The sequence below is a fragment of the Podarcis filfolensis genome, assembly GCF_964270895.1.
Source record: "Podarcis filfolensis genome assembly, chromosome: 1".
Classification (NCBI taxonomy): domain Eukaryota; kingdom Metazoa; phylum Chordata; class Lepidosauria; order Squamata; family Lacertidae; genus Podarcis; species Podarcis filfolensis.
Window position 1 is genome coordinate 82,567,420 of NC_139604.1, and position 24,350 is coordinate 82,591,769.

The 24,350-nt window shown below is 46.3% G+C and overlaps 1 protein-coding gene across 4 annotated transcripts in view; it reads right to left on the bottom strand.

Moving 5' to 3' along the window:
- LRRC4C (leucine rich repeat containing 4C) overlaps positions 1 to 24,350 on the bottom strand; it is a 611,872-nt gene that overhangs the window by 124,095 nt on the left and 463,427 nt on the right. For 2 of the 4 annotated variants that reach the window (XM_083602190.1, XM_083602187.1), the window contains exon 1: positions 15,499 to 17,632. The exons of the other annotated variants lie outside the window; for them this stretch is intronic. The gene's annotated coding sequence lies outside the window, so the exon portion shown is untranslated. Of the gene's footprint in view, positions 1 to 15,498; positions 17,633 to 24,350 lie in introns of those variants that run through there. 4 annotated transcript variants of the gene reach the window in all.

A 24,350-nucleotide genomic window follows, 5' to 3' on the forward strand; every position in this document is an offset into this window, starting at 1 on the left:
ATTGGTGGCAAGCATGGCTGATGATCCAGTGGCCATGTCCCGTTTTGCGGCTGAGATGGACGGTTTCCTCCAACGATGTTCCGCCCGGCCTTCGACCTCTGCTAGGCCTCATCGGTCGCGGGTGCCGTCGTCACCAGCCTCATCACCGTCTAGTGGGAATGAGGGAGAAGGGCTGTTAGTGGGTGGACCGCGGGAGGATCCCCAGTTTGCCCAACCCCCCGACTTACCTGCCACTCACGTTCGTCCGCAACGGATACGGCAGCCATCCAGGAGGGCCTCTCGGGGGAGGACCCATCCGGCGCCCACGTCCCGCAGGCGCGGGGCGATCCAACCTTCGGCTGGGGTGGTTTCGGGTTCTGGCGCCTCATGTGTTGTATCTTCTCCCGTAGTGGCAGGACCTTCACAACCACACACCGACTCGGGATCCTCCATGGAGGACAGCTTACCAGTCCCGGCCAGGAGATCTTTGGGCGGAAAACATCGCCGCAGAAGGTCATCCCGGAAGCATGCCAAACGCAGAAGGGAGGATACTTCCTCTTCCTATACTGGTACGTCTTCTAGTTCCGACGATGAAGTGGGGGGCTCAATGGAGCTTTACTGGGGTTTTGGCGAATTGGCTTCCGGGCTCCCGAGGTGGGCTTGGGAAAGGAGGGCCAATGCTCACCGGGCTAAGTACGGGGCGGTGCAAGAATGTAGGGACGGCGTGCTGGTACCAGATGTCAAGGTCTCTACCAATTCAGCTAGGGACATCATCCCAGGTTCACACCTGGCAACGAAGCTGCGGTCCAGGATCCTGAATGGTCGATACGTAGATATGTTTAAATTGGCCCCACCTTCCGACGACCAGGAAAAAGTAACTTTTCCCAAGAAGCGATCGGGTGCCCCTTCAGTTGATAGAACATTTGAACACTGGCTGGACTGTTTCCAGGTGTTCGCTGGTGTCGTAGTGGCAGCGTATCCTCGGAGATCGCTCCATTTGCTGGTTTACTTATCCATCGTTCGCTCCGCCTTCTCGAGAGCAGGCGAGAAGGCGGCGATAAAGTACGATGAGAACTTCAGGCGCCGGGCGGCCAAGATTCCGTCTGCTCGCTGGGATCGTAAGGATCTCGACGTGTGGACCACCTACGTGGCCCCACTTATTGACAAAAAGGTTTCGGAACAGCAGAAGCCCAAGACGGCGGCTTTTAGGACTAGCCGCCGTATGCTATGCTGGGATTTTAATAAAGGCTCATGCCAGCGTCAGGGGTGTAAATATGCCCACACTTGCGAAAAATGCGGAGGCGCGCATGCAGCTTCTGCTTGCTTTAGTGGACGGCGGCCCTTTCGTGGAGGCAGAGGGGGTTTTCAGCAGAGCCCTAAACCAACCCCCTCTGCCGCAGCTACAGCACCAGGAAAGTAATATCTTAACATCCTTAGCCTATACCCCTGTTAGCTTGCAAGTCCTACAGATATGGCTCCAGTCTTACCCTAACAGGGAGGCGGCAGTCTATTTGAATAATGGTTTCTCATCTGGTTTTCGGATTCCGGTAGCCATGAGTCCCGTGGCACGGAATCCTGCCAACCAGAAATCAATTCGCGAGCTACCTATGGTCGCCCGCAAGAAAATAGCAAAGGAGGTGGCCATGCGTCGCATGGCTGGCCCTTTTGACGCACCCCCCTTTCGCAACTTGCATATATCCCCGTTGGGAATTGTGCCAAAAAAGGCCCCGGGTGAATTTCGTCTAATTCACAACTTGTCGCACCCTGACGGCACGTCAGTGAATGACGTTATTCCAGCGGAGCTTTGCTCTGTGAAATACGCATCCCTTGATCAAGCGATCAAGATGATTCGGAAGTTTGGTCGCGGGGCCTTATTGGCAAAATGCGATATTGAATCAGCATTTCGCCTTTTGCCAATTCATCCAGAGGATTTTTGGCTATTGGGTTTCCAATTTGAAGGCAAATATTACTTTGACAAAGCCATGCCTATGGGCTGCTCAATAGCGTGTGCCGCTTTTGAAGCTTTCAGCACCTTTCTTGAGTGGGCCCTGAAGTCCAAGACGGGACTGGGCGGGGTCACTCATTACCTGGATGATTTTTTACTGGCTTCTGCAAACGACACCGGCGAGTGCCTGGTGTTGTTGCGCGCTTTTGCCGACCTCACTCAGGAATTGGGGGTCCCACTTGCCGCGGACAAGACAGAGGGCCCGGCGACTCAGCTGACTTACCTGGGTATCCTTTTGGATACGGTCGAGCAAACTTCCAGCCTCCCTGCGGACAAGCTGGAGGCGTTGAGGAAGGTCATCGAGGAACTGCTCCCTTTGCGAAAGGTGTCCCTCAGGCAACTTCAGTCGCTGTTGGGACACCTGAACTTCGCTTGCAGGGTGGTGGCCCCAGGGCGCCCCTTCTGTTCGCGCTTAGCGCGTCTCACTGCTGGGTGGAGGTTCCCACATCATCGGGTTCGCCTCTCCCGGGAGGTAAAAACCGATCTCCGCATCTGGTTGGTATTCCTGGAGGAATTCAATGGAGTATCACTATGGCAGGACACCTTGAACTTGCATAATGATTTCCAGGTGCAATCGGATGCCGCTGGTTCCTTGGGATTTGGCCTGTTTTGGAAAGGGCGTTGGTGCGCTCAACGCTGGCCCCCTGGGTGGCAGGGAGGTGAGATCACGCGGGACTTAACTTTTCTTGAGTTTTTTCCAATTGCAGTGGCGGTGCATTTATGGGTCGAGGAGTTCAGGAACCGTCGTGTCTGCTTCTGGACGGACAACCAGGCGGTGGTGAATGTCCTGGCCAAATTGTCATCGCGCTCCCCCAGGGTCTCGGCCCTGTTGCGGGACTTTGTACTGCATTGTTTACGTTTTAACATAGTTTTCTCGGCGCGTTTTATCCCTGGGGTGTCTAATGATATTGCTGATGCTCTGTCCCGTTTTCAGATGGAGCGGTTCAGGTTCCTGGTTCCAGAGGCGCGGATACGTCCGGAATATTTCCCGGATCATCTCTGGAACCTTGGCAGCAATTAGTTTTTCAGGGAGTAGCGGCATCGGTTTCCCCTTCTACCCTGAGGTCCTATGAAAAAGCCTGGGCTGACTTCCTAGCATTTATCAATTTGTCGGGCAAGGTGGTGCCTGGGGTTCCGCCCACCTCTGAGCAGGTGTTGAAATATTTGGCACACCTATTCCAATTAGGACGTGCGGCCAGGACGCTTAGGGTGCAAGCGGCTGCTATAGCCTTTTTCTGTAAAATATACTATGATAAAGACCCATGCGCTAGGTTCGTGGTTCGCAGGGCGCTCGAGGGATGGGGTAGAATTTGTCCCTCCAGGCCAGCTAACAGGCACCCCATTTCATTTGACTTACTGACCAGGTTGCGCAAAAAGCTCCGGGGGGTATGTTGGTCAGGCTACGAGGCTCGCCTGTTTGCGGCGGCCTTTTCAGTTGCATTCTTCGGAGCACTGAGAGTGGGCGAGTTAGTAGTTGAAGGACGCAGGGATGGTAGTTCGAGGGGCCTTCTGCTCCAGGACATTCAGCTATCCCCGGCTGAATTGAAAATCACCATTAGACGTTCGAAGACTGATCAGGGAGGTAGGGGCGCCTTGATTCGTCTCCCAGCCACGGGGGAGGCGGGCCCTTGCCCAGTCAAGGATGTCGGCAAATACCTGGAGCTGCGGACGCAAGGGGATGGGGCCCTGTTCCGGCACGAAAATGGGTTGCCGCTATCTAGACAACAATTTGCAGGTGTATTGCGTAAGGCAATTAAGGCCTGCGGGGGCACGCCTGGCGACTTCGCCCCTCATTCCTTTAGAATAGGGGCGGCCACGACGGCGGCTCACTGGGGCCTGTCAGCGGCCAGAATAAAGGATTTGGGCCGTTGGAAGTCTGATGCGTTTAAAGGATATGTCCGTTGATGGGGGTATCTTATGTTGTCTTTGTTCGTTTTGTCCCAGGTCCCGCTACCGTAAACGTATGGATGGTGGGGCACAGCATCATCCATTGGGCTGGCGCCGCAGCACGGCAGTCGGGATTGGGTCCAGGTCTCGGTCTTCCTCCACACGTGCGGTTGTCCTGGCTATCCAGAAGGGGAATGCGCTGGGCAGAGTTTTTGCCTCGGATTCGGAGCCAGCTGCTATTGGAGGGACCACCAGCCGCCATTGTGGTGCAGCTGGGGGAGAACGACCTGGTGTCAACGGACTGTTTTTCATTACGCGAGGCAATTTTAAGGGACCTGGAGACACTGCGGGCAATGGTGCCCGCGGCAAAACTGTTTTGGTCCAAGCTATTGCAACGCCGCGCTTGGGTGGGCAGTCGATCCCCAGCGGCCATGGAAAGGGCCAGGAAGCGCATCAATGCTGCGGTTTCCAGGAGGATTGTGGAATTGGGGGGAGAGGTGATTTTTCACCCCGAGATCACCTTTCAAGCGGCGCCCCTTTTTCGCGCTGATGGAGTGCACCTGTCGGCTTCTGGGAATGAGGTTTGGATAGGTGCAGTGGTGGCCAAGCTGAGGGCTTGGCTGGGGCTGTGAGTGGTTGGCGGGGAGCTGAGGGCTCCATGGCGGTTAGGCATTGGTTAATTGGTTCTTGGAGGGGTAAGTGCCTACCCCTCCAAATGACGCGAATGGGAATTCCGTTAAAGGAAATCCAGGGGCTTGACATTCTTCGTCCTTGTCCCCGGAGTCGGACTTGGGCCGGTCAAGCCCCACCGGAACATGAGGGTGAGAGGTGTTAGTCTGATTTCCCAGCTTCAGCTCTCACCCAATACTTGTTTCCCCACACTGGCTTCCGTTGGTGTCCGGAAGGCCAGCTCTGTCCCTGAGGGCAAGGACAGATAGTCATAACCAATGCCTAAGCAACCACTCACGTGATTTGTATTGAATAAAGTTGTGGCCAAAATTATGCCAAAAACCTTAAACAAAAAATTGAAGTGTGACGTGTGAGTTATTTGGGGGGTGGCTTGTGGGACTCAACACGCAAAGCGTGTTCTCCATAACAGAGAGCACGTGTTGCGGTTGGGGAAACAGGCCACCCAGCAATGACTTGGCAAATTATCAGCAACCCAGGCATTAAAGGGTTCAGTGGGGTTGCTGGGAGAAGATAATTTGGCAATGAAGGGGAGGGGCCAGGAGGCTATAAATACAGGAGCCAGGCGAGGGACGTCCTCCTGGCCATTCAGAACCGGATCACCCACCCTCCCGCCCTAAATTTAGGGTGGTTTTTTTTTTTGTTTTGATCGCTTGACCTTGCTATTGCCTGTCATGGGGTCGTCCGCCTTGGTGCGGGGGCCTAGTAGGAATTTTGCCATCTGGCTGATTGGCTGGTGCCATTTGGTTTTTGCCTACTACGTAGCAAATCGTCACAACTTGTAAGGTTGGCGGTTAGGCATTGGTTAATTGGTTCTTGGAGGGGTAAGTGCCTACCCCTCCAAATGACGCGAATGGGAATTCCGTTAAAGGAAATCCAGGGGCTTGACATTCTTCGTCCTTGTCCCCGGAGTCGGACTTGGGCCGGTCAAGCCCCACCGGAACATGAGGGTGAGAGGTGTTAGTCTGATTTCCCAGCTTCAGCTCTCACCCAATACTTGTTTCCCCACACTGGCTTCCGTTGGTGTCCGGAAGGCCAGCTCTGTCCCTGAGGGCAAGGACAGATAGTCATAACCAATGCCTAAGCAACCACTCACGTGATTTGTATTGAATAAAGTTGTGGCCAAAATTATGCCAAAAACCTTAAACAAAAAATTGAAGTGTGACGTGTGAGTTATTTGGGGGGTGGCTTGTGGGACTCAACACGCAAAGAGACTTAGAGTACAGCCTGCAGCCCATTTGTCTTGCTTGCTGCAGTATTTAAAGAGATACAATTACATTCTACTTTCACATAAACAGTAGGGCTAAGCCAGCCAAGGAAGCACTTTTAAGCCACATTGATGTCAATAGGGAAATTGGGCCTAATGAAGTAGTATCTCTTACACTGAAACCCACGGGACTTCAGATTGTTCTCTGGATTGTGCCTAGCATGTTTTATGGATAGCTGTTATTTTGGGGTGATGTGATTGGATAGCAATCAGTAGACAGCAATTGGATAAGGAAGATAAAGGATGAGAGCAACAACTCATATTTTCCCTAGTACTTAAAATCACACACATTCATTAGAATAATGAAGAAATATAAATTGTTATCCCTACCACATTGATCATCAGATACATTGCCAAATGCACAGAACTCTGAGCTAGTCCTCCAAAAGTAATACAAAGATTTGGACAGCATGTAACAGCAATAAGCTAGTTCCACCAACTAGGAGTTAGGGAAAGAACCATGCAAAGATGTAAAGCATGAGTAGGCAAACTAAGGCCCGGTGGCCGGATCCAGCCTGCGGACGGTCCAGGAATCAGCGTGTTTTTACAGTTTTTACATGAGCTTTTATTTTACATGTGTGCCTTTATTTAAAATGCATCTCTGGGTTATTTGTGGGGCATAGAAATTTGTTTATTTTCCCCCCTTCAAAATATTGTCCAACTCCCCTCAAGGTCTGAGGGACAGTGGACTGGCCCCCTGCTGGAAAAGTTTGCTGACCCCTGATGTAAAGCATAGCATTTGAAGTGGAAAGGGAACCTTTAGAAGGAGGTATGGATAGCAGCTGATGGTTTGGCAACAATTGTGGTCTGCCCCAGTTCTGATCTGTGACTACCAACAAGAAGGAATGACATCTGTCATGTTACTTTCCCCAAAACCAAAGATGCTTCACACATGTAAGCTCACTGCTTATGTTCAGTAATGGAAGCTTCAAATGTTAATGAGCCTTTATAGTAGTTCTGTGGTAGAGCACATAATCCCATGTTCAGTCCTGAGCATCTCTAAGTAGGACATTAAAAACTCCCATCTGAAACCCTAGAGAACTGCACAGTCAATGCAGTGTCTTTTTTTTTTAAAAAAAGGAATACAGTGGTACCTCAGGTTACATACGCTTCATGTTACATATGCTTCAGGTTACACACTCCGCTAAACCAGAAATAGTGCTTCAGGTTAAGAACTTTGCTTCAGGATAAGTACAGAAATCGGGCTCCGGCGGTGCGGTGGCAGCGAGAGGCCCCATTAGCTAAAGTGGTGCTTCAGGTTAAGAACAGTTTCAGGTTAAGAACGGACCTCCGGAACGAATTAAGTACTTAACCCGAGGTACCACTGTAATTTATTTCAGTTATTTTTTAACAGTATCTGTATTTCACCCAATAACCAGCTTCTCACATTCAACTACAAGAAAACCAAGTGACAAATGATATTTTGACTGTCCCCCAAGTGGTTCTTTCCTTCCATTTCAGCTGATTGGCGCTTGTCTTGGCATCAACAGGCAAGTACAACAAGCAGGGAGGGATATTGGAATTGACTGTCCTTCTAAGCATTGTATGGCATCAACATGGCACTGAGGCACTCTTACCTCTTACTGCCAGCCAGCTTAAAGGATGGAGAAGGGTTGCCTTTTCACCCTGGAAGCAAACAGGTGCTTCCTCGGCCTGCCTTTTGGTGAGCAGGCCAGGAACAGCAAGGATCAGGTAAGGTTGTGCCAGAGTGGTGTCACTCAGACATCATCATTATTTATTATGATAGATGGTGTTTCATTCCTACCTCTTTATACATTCTGGAGTATTAGCAATAAAGTTGTGGCCCTTTAAACCCATATCTTGTTTCATGGCCTTATCTCAAGGCAAAAACAAAAGCAAGGGAAAGCAAACATCAGTGAGATTTTGATTAGTTTACCTAAATGCAGATATGTTACATAAGCTTAAAAGGAATTACATCAGGTTCCCTATTCTTTACTGAGCCCAGTTCAAGATCTTGGTGCCTTCTGCTGGACTAATCTTCTCATAGCCTAAGATTGCAGGCAGAGTTCCTTTTCTATGTTCCACCTTTAAGAAGAGTGTATTATATAGAGAGAACCTTCTCGGTGGTGGCACCACTCTGTGAAATGTTCTCCTGGCACTGACAATAGAATCTTTTCACTTTTTTATGCTCTAGTTAAAAACCTTTTAATTTGCCCAGCTATTTTGGAGGATAGTATTTTAGCTGATTGGATGGTTTTATTCCTCTTAAGGGTACTGTACTGTTGGTTGCTTGGTCCCTGCTCCTGCCAACCTAGCAGTTCGAAAGCATGTCAAAGTGCAAGTAGATAAATAGGTACTGTTCTGGCGGGAAGGTAAACAGTGTTTCCGTGTGCTGCTCTGGTTCGCCAGAAGCGGCTTAGTCATGCTGGCCACATGACCCGGAAGCTGTACACCGGCTCCCTCGGCCAATAAAGCGAGATGAGCGCCGCAACCCCAGAGTCGGTCACAAGTGGACCTAATGGTCAGGGGTCCCTTTACCTTTACTGTCGGTTTGTATTTCAACCCAACATGTCACTGCACAAAAACATGTATCACATTTCAGCCTATGCAATAAGTATTTTATTGTTTATACCATCTTTATTCCAGACCTCACAGCTTAATCTTCTTTTCCCCCTCACAATAACTCAGTAAAAGAATAGACGTTTAATGGAAACCTTGTAAAAGATGACTGAATGATCAGAAATATTAAGCAAACTGTGCTCAAAGAATTTAAACTTACAGTCTGATCCTATGCATATCATTTATATTGATGTCAGTGGAATTTACTGCCTAGTATGCTTAGGGCTATTGCCTTAAGACTTCAAAAAATGAAAGATGCTTGATAAACAATATCAGAAGCAACTGCCAGACACAAAGGACAACAGATCTTCTATATTTTGTGTGCAGAGGAAATGATTTCCATGGATGCAGCTTTCTTTCTTTTCCCTAATTCTGCTTGACAAAATGCACCTGCCAAAATTCTACTCCATAGCTATTTAAGATCTAAGAGCACAAAATAAAATATTGGGGGAGGGGGGACAGGTAAATCCCACCCACATAGTCAGTCATGTGACAAGGTGCATGCAGACCATTTGAATGGCAATGCTCATTAACTCTGAGGGAGGCAGCCCCCTCAAATATTTTATTGGGGGTCAAAGACTCCTCAGCCCCTAGAAGTTGGCTTCTATGGCTAAGAGTCCTATACACCTGCTTCCCCCAACCTGATGGACTCCTGTACAGCTCCCGCCAGCATGATGGGACTCTAGATGGGTTTAATGGGAGCTGAAGTCCCAAACATTTGTAGGGCACCATGTTGGGTAAGTCTGCTATACACTGTCACGTTCTAATTTCTAATAAATCAGGGGTCTGAGATGTTTGTTACCAATGGGTGCATGGCTGAGGCATCACCAAACTGCAGCACTATACATTAGACTCCTCATAGAAGTATGAAGAACAGTCACCTATCAAGATTGTATCGAGTCTTTGATATCCCTTTTAGCCCAGGAAAGATGAATACACACACTCTACGGTACTCATCTGCTATTAAATAAGCCCTTCCCCACAAAAACTCAGGCTGAAATGAACTAGTCAGTCTTCGTAGATGGAAAATGTGTTTCCCAGAAAGGAGTCAATTGGAAAGAGAATTGAATCCTTCTTAACAACAGGATAACAGGGAAAGGAAAGCAGGATAACATGATATGGAAAGGAGGGGGGCAGGAATAAATCCACAACCTAACCATAACTATTTGATTACAGTCCTATAGCACGCCACGGCAACAGGAGAGCCTCAATTGCTACTGCAAAAGTAGTAGTAGTGCCCCATTAAGATATCTATTAAGATAAACACCAGGAGAATCCTCTTGGTTTCAGCTGCAGAAAGCCTCTTTGCTTAATATTATCACTTTAGCAGATTGCATTCAGGTCAATGACATTTGAATGTTTTCCAGTCTAGCATGCAGAAAGCCAACTGAAATCTCCAAGACCACCTGATATCAGCTTCCTCACTCTCAGACCTGACAAGGGAATTAATGAGCCGCTGCCTCGCATCTGGAGGTGATGACCCTGCTGATTGCATCGCACATGAGGGAGCCTTGTGTGCTGGGTCAAGGCTTGACACCTGTGGATGTAGGCAAAGAACTGCCTTTGCCTAAGCAATAAGCTCCTCTTGTTGAGGGGTCCTCTGGTTTCCCATGTAGCATCTCAAATATGCAACATGAACTTTTCAGACAGTTATTTCTGAAATGTGTAAGGAAGAAGATGCAAAATGAATTTGGGGATGTCCCAGAACACTTCTTATGCATAATAAAATAAAAACTGAGAGGAAAAACCTGCCTGTCGTCTTTAGGGTTTATGGGGTGAAAATCCCATAAATTGCAAGTGCTGCATCATTAAAATGCTTCCTGGCTTCTGAAAGTTAAGCTTACACCAAGCTGCATGAATCCTGCTGCTGCAGGATAAATACTGAGAGATCCATTTGTTCAACAGCTATGTCCAGGCTCTGAATCTCTGTGGCTTTTCAAGACAAAGGAGCATTAATGGTTTCCTGTTTTTCATAGCTATGATTATAGATTAGGGGTTATCAGAATAAACCAGGAACAAACAATACAAAAAACCCCATTAATTTTAATTCTATTTTTAAAAAAATGAAACAAAAACCAGTCAAACATAGTGCAGCAAATGATGAACGAACTTTCCTTCCATCTGCCAGTACACTTTCCCATTCCCCCAACCCACAGTGATGGTTTTGTTCCCTGGCTTGCAAAATCACAAGTGAAGGATCTTTTTATACGTGTTTCTGAATCTGCATTAAGCCTGATAGGCATTGTAGTCTGCCCAGAAGGTACAGGGATAAAGATTCAACCCACGCAGGTTTGCTGTTGTTTCTAATTGTCAACAACAGCTACACTTCACTCGCCTGGAGCGATCCAATTAACATACCACCACTACGGAAAATATTGTAATATTTTCAGTGTCTCAGCATGAGGAAACTGTCTCATACTCCTCTTCTGCTGTGGAACTTGAGCTCCCAGTTAGGGCTCTAGTCTAGAACATTAACAGTTTGGGATAGGAACAGGAAACAGGCAAGCTTTTCTCTTTCTTCTTTTTGTAGTGAGTTCTGTATAAATATTTGTTGTTGTGAACCAGATTAAAAAAGACAGGAAGAAGGGAGACAAGCTCTTCTAGAGAGTGGGACACACACACTAACACACACACACACACACAAAACACACAACATGCCCTGAAATATCACTATGGCAACATTTATACAATGCACAGAAAAAACTGCAGCTTTCTGTATTTGCTTCCTTGGATACCAAATGCAAATGCCCCCTCTCTTGGTGCGTGTGTGTCTTTAAGCCATTCTTTAGTCTGCAACAACATTATTTCCCATCCCCTCTCCTTTAATCAGTACAAATGGATCATATACATACTTCTGCCACATTAATAATCAACCACATATTAGCTAAGCAAACACACAGCCATCACTGCAGGAAAGTGAAATGAACAGCTTAGAGATTTTCTAGTAACATGTGTACCCTTTCTGCTGTTGCATGAGGGTTATGCAACACTATGAAAATTTACCAGTCAGTGCATAAAATATGTTGCCAGTCCTTTGATCAGTCTAGGAAAGTCAACAATTACCTTTTCAGGGAGAAAAGTTGCTTCCTTTTTGTAAGCTTAAGATAAATCACAGCCCAACATCACATCTCTCAGCTTTTTGCAAAGTGAAATAAATCCTGCTTAAAGAGAAAATGGGCTGTCCACACTAAAGGGTCTATTGCTATAAATAATGGCTTGCAGGATCAAGATCCCCATGGCTAGTAAACCACTGCCATTATCAATTAGCAATGTTGTTTCTCTAAAAATTAATTGAGTTGGTCTTTAAATAGGTGCCCACATCTTGAGAAAAGGATCCACATTAAATTCTGCTTACAGGATTTTGCATCACTGGTTATTCTTATTAATGGACCAAAAACCTCTTTAATGTGAAGACACATTAGTAGAAAGATATATTCTTACACTGCAATTCTGCAGACTATACTCTCTCATTCAAAATGCCCTGTAGATAATTTTAACTCCCCCAAAATGCATATTTAATGCCTTACAGCAACTCATTCCTTATTCTAAAGGAACAAGAGGAGAAACCTTTGCAAAATTCAAGTTATAGCCTTCAAGTCCCTGATAATACATGTACATATCAGAATATATTGTATGCATACACTGTTTTTATACTGCCAATTTTTATGGAATGGAATGTAGAGCTATCTCATCATAAACTGTCCACATTTCCCCATAACTCAAAAGTATCAGGACAGAGATATGTAAATGCTATACATATATAGGACACAGAGAGAGAGAGACAAGGGAGAAAAGGAAACTTTCTAAGATATATTTATAAGATAAACATATACTGTTATGATGTTGGATCTTTCACTGGCTTTCTGAAAAGGCAAAGCAAAGGACTAACCTTCTACCCAACAGAAACTACATACACCTCAGAAGTGTGAAACCATTGCTTCCAAGATTTTGATGGTAAATATTTTGCATCATTAACTATCAGGCAGCTAAGAATCATTTTCATTTTTAGATTAGCTAATCTTGGATCGTCCAAGACCAAGAACAGCAAATGAAACAAGCCTTTTAGAGCCAGTGCTTGTTCCTTTTCACTGGCAATTCATGCATTTCTTTTTTTATACACAAAATTGTTCCCTATTCACACACTCCAGGCTGTCACTTTCCTAGCTGCCTGATGTAATTGCAGAATTGCTTACCCCTTTATCCTGAAAAAATAGGAAGGCATCTTGGCTAATTATCAGATGCTGATGAATGTTGCACTTATATTCTGACACAGGCAATAGAAAACAGAGTCAGCCACATAAAATTTCCACTCAGGCGACTATGGAATCAGTGTTGCTCATCCAACATAAGGAAGGGGCAAATCAAGGTTTTTGAGCATGTTTTAGGTGCTTCCAACATTTCCCCTGAGCAATACTGGAATGCACACCTGAATGTCAAAGTCCCTCCCATTACAAGATGGAGAGTACTAAACTCCAGCCTGAGCCACATGCTTTTAGCTCCCATACTAACTGGATTTAGCATCTCTGCAAGCGCGCAGTCACTCCTACACAGCAGTGAGGTTTGTTCCTGTTGCATCCCCAGTTTGTGACCATTCCCACACACATACTTCAGTGGTGTAGCGTGGGTTGTCAGCACCCAGGGCAAGGCAAGTAATTTGCGCCCCCTAACCCGTGGATTTGCGTCCCCTAACCCATGGATTTGCCCTAACCCCAGATGTTGCGCCCGGTGCGGCCCGCCCCCCCTGCACCCCCCACGCTACGCCACTGACATACTTAGTGACATTTCAGGGCTTAGGTACTATCCTTGTAGCTTCTCTGGCCCAGCATGAAATAGTGACGGCAGTACCCTACTGTCAAATGGCAGGGTGGCTTTGCCTAACGATCTCTGATTTATGGGATAACAGCAGAGCGATCCTGTGGCAAGAGGATTGATTTTTCCACACTATCTTTGCCTTCTCCATCTCCTTTCGGGACTTGTTTGGCACCAGCATAATATCCATTCATGCTCCATCATTGCTGCCGCAAGAACTGTCCATTGCAGGACAGCAATTTATGACAGAATATGCACAAGCAGGATAAGGGGGAATCAACCAGTTTCCTAGATTGACTAATATATCCCCCCCATGTGCACCTACAATAAATAATTGCCTGAAAACACAATTCAACTTGTTTAATTAAGGGAAATATGTAAAGAATGGAAGTGACTCTTTGCTGGGTGTCTTGTTAAAGGCATTGCAGGATTAGGACCCGATTCACAATTCCCTCCATGTGTGTATGTGTGTTTGCGTTAAAAAATATCTGATGGACACACTTGGAAGCTGGGTCAAAGGTTTGCTGCTTTCCAAGTAACTAACACTCAAATCAAGGGCCAAAGCAGGGGGATGCCTTTGAAAAAGAGATGCTCTGATTTCCACCCCCATCTTTCTAGCAGGTGATTCGAAGTATATCTCAGAATTATGTCTAATGCTTATGCTGCTGGGTAGGAGGGCAGGCAGTTGGTGAAGCAACTTCAGAAGTGATTGTCCAAATGGAAAGAGGAGGAAAAATATTAATGAAGACTTCCATCTTCCAGTAAGAAAGAAACAGAGTACTGGGATTGGAGGGAGGGGTGAAAAGTTCATTGAAGTACAATATTTTCCCATTGCCCCCTACATCCATTTTGATTTGCTTTACGTTTTCACCTGAAGTCTTTCAGGGTTATTCTCTGCACATGGAGGCAAACATGGTAGTATGAGTCACATGTGAAAAAAGGAGTCACATTTAGCAAGAAGGTGGTGGTGCACACAGGCAAGGAAGGCAAAGAAAAAGAGACGGATCCCTTTATGGAAGAAATAGCCCCCAACTTTTCTTGCCATTCTGCTGTAAGTCAAGCTAAATCCTGGCTCTTTTCTGATCTTGCTTCCGCACTCTACATCCATGTACAGATGAGATCTTATCCTTTGGGGAACAGAGAGTTACTGTTCTTAAGTGGACAGGTTATCCAGCCTATGCTCCCCATCAAAGAAATAGGCCACAATTATTGGCTCCCCCACCGAGTTAGGTGAAGACCAGTCAACACTAATGCGCTGTTGGCATTGGCACAGTGAGGGGTGAGGTTGTGATCCGATGCACACTTACTTTGGTGCAAGTCTCCTTGAACACAGTAGGATGTTTCTGGGTAAACATGCTGGGGATCAAGCCGTTGCCCCCTGCCCCCCAGTCCTAAAGGACCCGCTGAATTCAATGGGCCTCTCTTCCAGCTAGAAGTCGGAAAGCTGAATGAGCTGCAAACAATCACAGAATTACTAATAGTAGCTGAGATCAGATAGTGACGTCTCTGCTGATGGACCCATAATCTCGCTGCCAAAGGCATGTCCTGGGGGAGCAGGAAGGATTTACCCAGCAAACCACAGCCAAAAGGAGCTAAGAGGTGTAGAACGGAGTGCGCTTGTGGTGTGTGTGTATTTGGGGGGCAGCTCCCTAAATTATCTTCCCTCAATCGCCTTTTGTAAGCCATGGGATGCCAAAGGCACAGCCTCCCCTTTCCCACCTGCTCGCCTTATTACCATATTCCCACGTTCATACATCATGTCTGCCCCGCAAGGTCTGCCAGGATGGTGCCCTTTACATAGGATCCCTTCGATTTCCAATCTCCGTCTTCCCCAAGTCTCTCTCTCTCTTTCTCTCTCTCTCTCTCTCTCTCTCTCTCTCTCTCTCTCTCTGTGTGTGTGTGTGTGTGTGTGTGTGTACGTACATCAAACTCCTCAGGCTGTCATGAGAGACCTGGCAGCCTTCGGCCAGTGAGCGAATCAAGCAACGCACCGTCACACACTGCAGGGGCTTTCCGAAGGCAGAATCCCTTCTCAAGGCACAGGCATCACCCAGAGAGCCGCAACGTCGGAGCAAAGCTCGCTGGCACAACCGCCCCCCCCCCCCCCGCAAAGAGAGAAAACATTAAGCTAGGATGGAGTTTCGCGGTTCTCCCTCCCAGCCCAGCCAACCACCCCCAACCCCAAGGGGGGAAAAAAACCCAGTTCAAACTCCATCACATGTGTCTAATGGCAGGCAACAAGACACGGGGAGCAGAAAGCGAGAAGAAGAAAAATGGCACTCACTGTCTTTGAGAAATCGCCCAGAAGGAGGGAAATATCCAGAATGAAATTCCGATGGGGAAAAGGGGGGAAAAAGAAAAAAAGAAAAGAAAGGTGTGGGGGAGAAACAAAGGGGGGGAAACAGAAAAAGACCACGGAGGGCAAAACTACATCATTTCGGCAGCAAATCCAATTTGACGGAAAGGAAAAAAGAAAGGAAATTCAATATCCATCTGCAATTTTCCATCTAGAGTTCAGTCCAGGCGGGCTCGGGCTCCAATCCACCGCGAGTGGGCTGCTTCCGCGGCACCTTCCTTTACATGGTGCGGCTCCCTGCTCGACTCCCCCCGTCGCTTTTAAGGACGTGGCTGCTGCTTCAAATGTCCCCGCGTCTCTCAACTTGCGCCTTCGTCGTCGGGGGCCGAAGCGAGGCGGGCAGCTGGCTTCTCTCTCCCGCTCGCTGCTCAAAAAGAGCAAGCGGAAGGTCAGGTCTCTCCGCGCCGCGGAGGGGGAGTCTTTCTCCTCGGAGAAACTTTTTATTCCAGCCTTGGATCTTCTCCGGGGATGCTGGATCCTCCCCGCCCGCCCCCCCAAACTCCCCTTTTCTTCCAATCCTCAGCCACCTTGGAATCCCTCTCGGTGGGAGAGAAGCGTTTTTGGCTTCTGCGGAAGGTTTCCCTTGCCTCCGCCGCCACTACCAGCAGCAGCGGCAGTCCCGTCTGTCTGAAACGGCCGCTGTTTGGTTTAATAACACGATTTTGTTATGTCTGCTCAGCTCCGGCCAAGCGGCTCCTTCTCTGCGAGCGGATCCATGTGCGTCCACGTTACATCGGGGGTTCCCACGGCCGCGCTTCCCGTGTCTCCCCCACCGCCCTCCACCGAGGCGCGTCCCCTTGCAACATCTGAAATTATTTTCTCAGAAACGCCAACTTTGGGGCTCTTCTTTTCTTCTCTCCCTCTCTGCCCCCCCCCTCCGCTGCTCTCACGCTCTCCCCCCTCGCCGATCCCAGGATCTGATTAGATTTCCAATCACAACCCAGTGCGCAATCGGATTTCTGATTTCAGCCAGGAGCAAGCCAGCAATCCGGAGCATCCGCGTCTTCTCCTCGCCAAACTCTCCGCGTTATTATATCCGTTCGCCTTGCCTCCAACTCCTCTGCATTCCCCCCTCCCAGAATCGCACGTCAAATGCAAAGAGATGCTGATGGTGGCGGCGGCGGCGGCGAGCTTGGTGGCGGGAGGAGGAGAAAGCAGGAAGAGAGAGAAAATAAAATTCCCACCAGCTGTTAAAAATCCATCATCATCATTTATTTATTTTAAAGGAGAGTCCGCTACCAGGGTGGGTGGCTTCGAAAGCCCCTTTCTCCTCGCACGTCCTGCTATTGCTTCCCGATCCTTCCCGGCGTGCAAACTCCCCTTGCGGGAGGCGTCCTCTTCTCCTCCGCGCTGGATTTCACCAGCCCGGAGCTTCCCTTCCTCTTCATTTCGCCTCCCTCTCCATCTTTGCACAGCCAGCCTTTCCAGGACCGACGATGCCCGTGATCAAGTTGTTCTTTGGGAATATGGGGTGGCTGGTGGGGGGGGGGGTGAGTAGGAGAGAGAGAGAGAGGCGCGCGCGCACACTCCAAACACCCTTAAAATAAATGTAAAGTGGGGGCGGCGATGATGATGGCCGTGATGGGAGGGGGCTGTGTTCCCTGGCACCCCCTCCGCTCCCCGCCCCCCACCGCCGCCTTCCTCCTCCTCCTCCTCTTGCAATTTCGCGGCAAGCCAAGCGAGGAAGGCGATCTGGCGCCCGGCTCTCTATCTCAGCTCCACAAGTTGGACTCCGCGCCCGCGCAGCGGCGCTGGGCGGTTCTCCCCGCCTTCCGGCACATGTCAGTCCCGCTGGCACATTCCTGGGAGGAGATCGGACGCGGCTCCTTGCAGCCCTTCCATCACTCGGTCACACAATTGGGCGGCTCGCTCTCCGCCCTGCCAGCAGCTCCGCCTTGATCTCTCCCTCCCGCCTCGGGGAAGGAAAGGAAGAAGCCGGAGATCCAGTTGCAGGCAGCGCGCTCGCGCTCTTTCGCCTTTTGCGCTAGGCAATGGCACCCCGAGATTTGGAGACAGGGCCCCGGGCCAGCCTTATTGCTTACAAGCTTTCCTGCTCTTCGTCGATCTCCCCCCCCCCGCCCCCGCTTTACCTTCATCTCTCTACATCGCCCCCCCTTGTGATCAGTAAAATACAATTACCCAATTACCTCCCATCATCTTAGCACTGATTGGTCAATTGCATTAGCACTTGATGTCAGGACAAAAGGCGCTCCTGCGATAGGGCACTGCTGCCACCAGGCGGAGAGCTGGGAAACAGCCTTGGGTCTGTTAACCTCAAGGAAACTTCCGAAAGTGGGGAAGGAGTAATTGAAAAACAAGGGCTCATCTTGAGGAAAGGAATGTCAAAACTCATTTTCTTAAAAGCCTGCCTGCAGTGTTCACAGGTGCACGCCTAGCCACGGAAGGGGGGGGTGGCAGGGGAATTAGCCAAGGAAAATGAGAGTGCACAAGGCATGTTGATGCTTTCCTGCCAGATCTCTCTCTCTCTCTCTCTCTCTCTCTCTCTCTCTCACACACACACACACACACACAGCCCCATGCCGTGCATGTTTACTCAGAAGCCAGCCTCGCTTTCTTCGACAGGAGTTTCAAGTAAATGCACATAGGATTGAAGCAACAGTCTCATTAGGGCTCCAGTGGTTTCACATCCACCTCTACCCAATGTAACAAAAAAATATAAACCACCAAAATATCTTTAAAGGCCTTCAGATCGTGGAGGATCAGTGGAAGGGAAGGCTACCCGATAAAGGTGAGATTGCATGTATGCCCCACCCCAGGGACTGCAACTCCCATTATCCCTGACCATTGGATATGCTGGTTGGGGCTGATGGGAATTGGAGTCCAACATCTGGTGGGCAACAGGTTCTCCACTTGGAATCCAGATATGAGGAAGGAGAGAAGGGACTTGCTCTAACCAGGACTTCTGGGAGTAAGATGACACAGTGCTGCATGTTTCACTGCAGTTGTTACAAAGAAGGAGACCTTCAACACAGTCCTTCTACAGAACTGGTGGACTTGTTCCCACATTTGCTCAACGAACCCCATCAGCCTCAGACAGCATGGACAATTGGCAGCGATGCTGGAAGGTGTAGTCCATCAACATCTGGAGAGCTATAGTTTTCTTATCCCTATTCCAGGACATGATCACCATCAGAGTAGTACAGTATCTCCCCAAATTCCCAGTTAAGATTTAAAGTTTTCTTTCTGAATATATTACAGGAAATATACATTGAATGGTAAATATGCATAACAGCTAGTCATTGTGCACATTCACCGGGCCTCACTGAGAATGTGCATATAATTTTTCCATGATGAGGGAATGTTGCACATTTTCCAGTCACCATAACACAATCCCCAAAAGGCTTTGAGGAATGTGCATATATTGATGAATTTTGTCCATTCTCTGGCTATTTTGCATAATCCCCAACAGGGCTTGGGCAATTCACATGTCTTAAATGCATTTTGTACATGCTCTGGGCACATATATTTAATTATTATTTATTCAAATTATATCCCTCTTCCTCCAAAGGAGCCTTTTTTGCAGCTCAGTCCCCTTTTCACCACTTTCAACTGTTCTCTGAATTATTTATTGAATTTAAAAAATAAAAAATAAGCATATTTATCTGGAGCCCCACCCTTCTTCCTGCTGATCATTGGGATGGTATGTTGTGGGTAGTGTAAATTTAAGCAGTGGGTCAGAAGCAGCCTGGAAAGTGCAGATTGCACTAACAAGAAATAGAAAAAAGCATGCTTATTGGAGACTACGTATGCCGACTGGAGAATGAACATACTGCCCAATGGGTATATAAAATGCAGTCGAGATATGCACCTTCCCCAAAGCCTGTTGGGGAATGGTGCATAATGTTCAGAGAATGGACAAAATTGAGTCAAAAAATTGGAGATTATATCTATTTGACCAGGAAATGTGCACAATTCCCTCTTCATGGAAGAATTATGCACACATAATCCATGAAAGCAGATGAATGTACATAGTGGCCAGTTTTATGCACATCAAACACTCAATTTACACATGAGAGAACCAAGTGAATGATAACCAAACAAATATATTGGGTCCTTCCCCCCCCTTTCTCCCAGCCAATTGGGATCAGGCAAAAACCGATCCCAGGAGGCACATGTCAGCTTCCTTCTCCTGACACAACACACATGGCTGTTGGGCTTCATCTTACTTACCCCCAACTTGGAGCAGAAAAACATTTCAAACACCCCCACATTTGTGTTACTTTTTCAGGAGTGTGTGGGTTACTGCTAAGCTGAAGTCTACTGAAGAGGGGTCTGAAGAGGTAGGGAGTTGTTCCACAGAACATAGTTTGCCCTAAGCATAAATTGTTCATCATAGCAGGAAGTTCCAGAGCTGCAAGCTTCAGAACTTCTTTTTTTTTAATGTTTAACATTCAGCATGCAGAAACAATTGAAGACTGAGTATCCAAACTTGATGAAGTTTCACACATCGTTAAAGTTTTCAAGGGTGGACAGGGACTGGGCAATCTCCCAGTTGACTCATGCATAGGGGAAGTCTTCAGAATCAAAAGCTGCTGCTGAAAGCCAAGCATATCCGAATATGATTCATTCCACTCCTGCATGCTTTCTTCTCAAAATTAAGCAGCCAACTTTTCTCTTTCTTCCCAACTCCTGTTATTCCCTGGAGTTAAACCAATGAAAAAAATATTATATGCTATATATCATTCTCTTTCAGCTCCCCTTTAGATAGATAGATATAGGTAGATATGTAAATATGGTTGATAGATACTGATATTGCTATAAGAGTCACTGGATCTATGCCCACTAAGTGCATTGAGTTTCAAAGGGATTTACTCCCAGGTTAAGTAGGTATTGGATTTCAGCTTCTTTTGCTGTTTGAATTCTTCCCAGCTAGAATATTCCATGTTTTTCTAGTATTTGAAAGCAACTAGTGTTGAGGTGAATATGAAGTTAATGGACAGAATGAATTAATAGGACATCATCAAGGGAGTAGTTGTTGTCATACTCCAATCCAGATTAGATCACAGATTTATGCAAAAACCATTGAAATAAATAGGACTTTAAAACGTTAAATCTTGCTTAATCATGCTTGGGCTGCAATCCTAACCATATCTCCTTAGAAGTAAGTTCCACTGAATGCAATGTTTCTTGCACCCATGTAAGTGGGGTTAGGATTGGAGACCGGAAAAATTGTCTGTGTTTGAGTGCTGTCAAAATGCATTAGTACGGCATTATAAAAAGAAAAAAGGGTTGAGGGAAAGAATTCCACATGCATGTCCATTTCTCTTGAAAACAAGATAACAGCATTTAATTTGGAATATTTTATTACAGAAAAATATATTTTGCCTTTTTTCAAGTTGCTGTTAGTTTAAACACTTTCAAGTGGAATGGCTTTGAAGCTATGATCTGAGGGGCTAGTCATTTAACTTTCTCTGGTTTATTAGTTGATAAATTATAATAGCCATATTAAAAATAATAAAATTTAAAAGTGGAAATTAAAGCCTTAGTCTCAGCATATTAGAGCTCTGATATGTGTTTAATCATATCTATTTCGTTGACTATATTATCTCTATTTTTCAGTGTATATATTCCAGAACTAGTTAGAAATTCACACTCTAAAGTAAATTGCAGCAATATTAAGCGTTCCTAAAATGTATATTTTTGGCAAATTTAAAAGGAATATTAGACTGTATTCAGAGCTGTGCTGTATCTACAATTTGAGATTTAAATGAGACTCCTAAAAGCTGTGACTCCCTTTGAAAAAAAGAAAGTTACTGGGAATCACAAGTGGGGAGAAAACTGTAGCATTTATCTTGAACTTTGGCAGTATTCATCCAATTCTGCCCCCAAATAGCCATTTTGTTTTGGAAATAAACATTTTAGATGTGTCCAGCACACACATGCAAAAACCTATTTGCCTGTAATTTGGCAGACTTTCTCCACTTAGACAACCAATTTAGCTGAAACTTTCATCCACTTCTGTCAAAAGGAAGTGAAGTTATAGCCAAATTTTTTGATTTCTCTGTAGTGAATGGGTTCGGTGGAATGAAGCAGTCTCAGACCGCTGAGTCCAGTCAAGCTGCCTCTGAATGCTCTGGGCTGAGTCATTTTTACAAAGTGTGAAACTGGGGCATGATTTCAATCTTGTGGTTATCACACACAGCCCTTGGTCACAGATTTATAAAGTTATTCAGATATTATAGTCTCCCCCATGGGGAAAATCCACATTTAAAACTGAATTTGATTTAAGTGCCATGGCTTCCTCACAAATAATTAAGGAAATGTTAATACTGGTGGTATACAGGTGTATGGGATAATTATCGCGGAAGATTATTGTAATCTCGAGGAGATAATGATCTAATATGGTCAATCCTTCCGTCTTTGGTTTCTTCCTAACTCTCCTATCTGTGTTTCATTACTTTCAATATCCCTTGTGAAAAGGTCAGCAAAGCCTTTTATGTATAGCCTGGCATTTTTGTCTTTTGATGTAAAGTAGCTCTGGTTGAGCCTGTATTAGCCCAACAGGACACAGGTCTATAAAATATCTGGTTTGGGGGCATGTCAGTCAGAAGCTCAGCAGTGGCCACAGTGCTTCTCAGTGGCAGATTGAAGCGCTGCTTGGTAATGCATATTTTGCTTGCTATTTGGGAATAAAATCTTTAATCTTCTCACCCACTTGCCTTTGTATTGCTTCTGAATCTAACTTTAAAAGAACGATCTTGCATTTGGCAAAACAACGGGGTGCGGGGGGTTACTATTACTTAGGTCAGAACTTCCCAATTTTTTCCTCTTCTAGGCAACTTGAAAATTGCTGCCTGCTATAGCTAACCATAGCATACTGCTGTATGACTTTTATTATATGTTTACAGACATACTGCAGTCTGGGAACCCCTAGTTTACTGCAGGTGAAATCTATGGTTTATTTGTCTGTTTTTTCTTCCTAGAAGCCTTAGGAAGAAGGAAACAACTTTGGGGTCTCCAACTGCTGGCGTGTAGCAGATAATTGTCATATAAAGCATTCTGATGTTAAACTTGCCAAATACTTCCATTGCATCATATAGTGTCACTAGGAGGTTTTGCCCATCCAATCAAAGGATTTTGGATCTGGGCCACCCAGGCTGTATCCTATTTTTTCTTCTCTCAAGACAGGAGGCAAGTAAAGGAGCTACTTTCCTAGGAAGCTGCACTGGGGATGGGCAAATGTTCAGAACTCACACACATTGTGGAAATCTATCATGAGCCAGAGGGCTTCAGCTTTTATTACACATTATTGGCCTATGAAAATTGTAAGTATATTGCAAATGCCAGTCCTCATATGGCAGATATGAGGCAGAGCTGTGATGTCAGCTTCTCGAACAATCAGAGAATGAGTTGAGGAACTGGGGATGGAAGAAAACACCACAAAAGGCATCTATTTGCAAGGAATTCTGCCTTTAGAACATGACAGAAACTTATTGCCAAGAATCAGGCTTACTGGTAGCTGTCAACATTCCCTTTTTTGTGGGAAATTCCCTTATTCCAGCGCCATTTCCCGCTGCTTCCCACTGCTATCCCAGATTGTTAGATATCCCGTAGACTGTCCCTGGGACAGGTGAGGCTGCTGATCACTTATTTTCAAATCTGAAAGTTGACAGCTATGACTGGATCACTTTCCTCGTGGATCAGGCTTACTGGATAGCTTTTCGGGAAGGAACCAAGCAAGTCCAGCAATGGGTCTCCATGCCCAAGACAGCTGCTGTAGGACAGAAACTTGCCCTTTCCAATAACTCTCAGTGACTTCCTCTCTCCCTCTCTCCATATATGTACCTGGCTTTACAACTGATAAGCTCAGTTAAAGGATTCGTCTCCCCGGTCCCGATTTGTGCCTGCTAAGCTCTATAAGTAGCTTCTTCCTAATAAATGCTCTGCTCCGTGAAAAGCTTCCACTCTCCAGCTCCAATCAATTCCGTTATCCTGTGATTGTAGCAGTGTTTATGCAAAATTCTCCTTCCCTTTCCCTTCTCTGGATCATGGCATTGCCACTGTTTCCCAAATGAATGTAGAATAATGAGGATAAGAAGTTCATTTTAGAATAAATTTGCTAGTTCCAGAGCTCTGTGCAGAAGTGCCTGGGAAGTTGCATGTGACTTGTATTTCATCTAACCTTGAATTAAGCTATTAAGCCCCCATTTCAGGTTTCGTCTGGTTAGGAACAGAGAACTATTTCCTGGGAAGGAAAATATTAAAATGCTGCAGATGCTCCTTGTTAACTTGATTCCAATCCCCACAGAGCCTTTTTCTGTTTGTTTGCTTTTGCAGCCGTCCAGCTGGGTTAACAGCGCAAGTCTCAATCAAGAGCAACAATTTGTGATAGAAGATGCCTGCATTTTACATGCATTCTTTTCAATAGGAGGCAGATTGCTTCATTGAAATGTCTGATGATCGTTGGAAAAGAAGCTAGTGGCATCTGTGCATCTTTTGAAACTGTGGTTGATGGAGCATCTCACAGTGGAGAACAATAAGAAGCTGTGAACGTTACATTCCAAGTTCATTCTTCATATATGACAATGGTCACATTCCCCCTCTACATGGGAATAATCTCACCAGTCATATATGGGGAATATCACATTTATACAGTGTTCCTTACTAGTTGCTTTATTTTTTAATAATGAAAAGGGGTATAGCTGGTGATTGAAAGAGTGAAATTACCGTTGTCTCACTTCATGTCATGCTGGTACTGTATAGATGTTTGGATTGTGATCCTCTCCTAAATTATTCTGCCCTAATTTCTTCCTTCAAGG